This window comes from Eurypyga helias, unplaced genomic scaffold (assembly GCF_000690775.1).
Source record: "Eurypyga helias isolate BGI_N326 unplaced genomic scaffold, ASM69077v1 scaffold47808, whole genome shotgun sequence".
Lineage (NCBI taxonomy): Eukaryota > Metazoa > Chordata > Aves > Eurypygiformes > Eurypygidae > Eurypyga > Eurypyga helias.
The window spans coordinates 395-3023 of NW_010268490.1; positions in this window are offsets into that span (position 1 = coordinate 395).

Genomic DNA, 2629 nt, shown 5'->3' on the forward strand with positions numbered 1-2629 from the left:
AGGGGCTTGCCTAAGTGGGGAGCTCCCAAGGGATTTTTAATGCTGTGGCCTGGCCACCATCTGCTGTCCCAGATGGAAATGGGAGGACAAGCTGCCTCAAGGCAGGGCCTCTTTGCTCTGCTACTGTAAAAGAGCATGTGGGTACCCTTCAGCCAGTCGCTCTGTTGGAGCCCAGCCTGCTGCTGCTGCTGGTGGGTTGGGAGTGGAGGTGCCTGACCTGGCACTGACAGATGTACGAGGTTTCTACTGCTGGCAGAGCTGTCAGGGTGGCAGTTCTTGCAGGGAGAGGGAAAAAGTGCCAGGCGACTGTGGTCCTGTCTTCAGCTCCTGTCTCTGTTGAGACGGACACGACACACACAGAATTGTGCACAAAAGGGAAAAGGACCCCTTATTGTTTACACAAGCCCTTTTTATATCTCTCTTAAGAATGTGTGTCCATACATGATTGGTTCACTCAAAGGACCAACAGTTCATGATTGGATGATCTCTTCTTTGTCTTCGGTAAACTTCTCCTTGCAGAGGCAGGTCCTTGATCTTGTTTACTCAGCTCTGCTCTGGACTTTCCGGACTCCTTAAGGGTACACGAGCTCAAGGTCTATGTCAAGCTGGCATTCCGATCCCTCGGACCAGCCGAGGTTTCCCACAAGCTCCCTCTTGCGGATCTGGGAGAAGTTAAGTGCTCACCGTCTTTTCCCAGTTGGCCACAGCCTGGCTCCAGTTAAGGCTGGAGGTGCTGCTCCTTTCCCAGGAGACAGGACAGGAACAACTCAACCTCCACTCAGATCTTCAAAAGATGGGACAGTACTGAACACTGCAGGTGGGGTACGCACCCTCCAGGCTGATGGGTTGCATGTCTTGGCACTCAGCTGTGTGGCTTTGTCCTTCTGGCAACTCCAGACCCTGTGTAAGAAAACCTCCATCAGAGGCCAGAGAGTATCGAAACCAAGTAAGATTTTATTGCTGTCTGGGCTGAATGTGGCTTGCATCATCTCTCACAAAGGCTTGCAAGAGAAACATCTTCTTTCTCTCTTCCTCATCCTCTACTTCTTCGTGGAAACCTTAAGGTGGGGTATAGGGAAGATTAGGGAAAACATTCAGCAGAGAGAAACTCCCTTGCAAGCAGTAGCAGGGCACTGAGTCAGACAAACCTAATTCCAACAGAAGAAAAGGTGGCTGCAGTGTTTTCCAGATTACAGAGCAAACCTGGGGGATCTCTTTTGTACTCTTTAAAAGGAAAGGCATTTTCTTATCTCTTCCTTCCTCATCTTATCATTCTCAGACAGCAGGTATCAGTTTCACTTTCTGCTTCAGTTTTTGTGTCTTTCTAAGAAAAAGTTGCCTTTCTACAGAGCTATCTGCCTCCTCCCTGCTTTCTTCATCCCTTGGCACCTTACACTTGTGTAATGCCACCTGGGGTCAGATACTGCTTTCTCCTCTTTTCAACAAGTTGTGGTTGCAGTTACTTGCTGCTGGGGGTTGCAGTAGACTCAGGACCAAATAACACAGTGCTTTTTCCAATGATCTTAAAATCTATTGCCAAACAAAACTTTCAAGTTTGCAGGGAAGTACTTGGCTTGGTGTACAGTCATGTGGCCAAGACCTGGCCTCACTTATTTCTCAGTTACAGCAGATACTTATCAAAGGCTTATTTAACAAGTTCACACAATTTTTAATCTTATCTCTACAAGTCTGGAAAAGAATTTATGCCCATTTTTTCTGCAGCAGTCTTTAGATGTATCTGCAGTTTTTTCTCACATCCCGCCCCTTCCTCCAGAAGCAATTCCATCAGCTTTCTCAGGGCAGCAGGGGCAAAAGACTGGGATTGAATTCCCTGCACTGCAGGCAGCCTGATCATGCACCACCCAGGAGACCACCATTCAGCAGCACCACCTGACCACGCAAGTTTGCTTGGTCTGCCACAGGTCCAAAGGCAAACTCTTTCCTTTGGATGACTGCTTTCAAAACTGCTTGTGCATGGAGCTGGATTACCTTCACTTTCCATGGTCTTGTCTTGCTCCTCCGTGTGTTTTATCAATGAAAACATGAAGCCTTGGATCATAACACCTGTAAGAATCCTATTCATAGGACACGTGTATGAAATGGAGTAACCAAACCTGTCACAGAACGAAAGAAAAAAATTACCTCTGGACTGTTGTTGAAAGACTGACCACCCACATGGTCAGAATTTTCTCTGTACTTGCTGCAAGCCTCGTCTGCTGCGCCAGGTCCTTTCGCCACGCACCACTGGGTATGATACTTTTTCACAGAGTCTCTCTCAGTTGAAGAGAGCAATTTAGTTCACCCCTTGGCCTTCTCTTAAAAAGCCAATTTACTCATCCATTTCAGTCATTTTGTGTGTTAATTTTCCCAGGTAATGCAGTGTGATGATGTATTAGTGTCCACAAGTACCCTAGTCTTGCTGCCAATAAGTGTTAAACTTACTATAGCTGTTTAGCGCTGGCTTTTTTTTGGCTCAAAGCCAATAATCTTGTCTTGCCTGGCCAGAATGGGGTGGCAGAGGAGTAATTCGGTCCCTGTGGGATGGCTGTAATAAAGCTCGTGGCACCTTTCCCATTCACATGGGAATTCAAAATGTAAGAGGCTTTCTTGCCTGGTTCTGCAGCCAGGT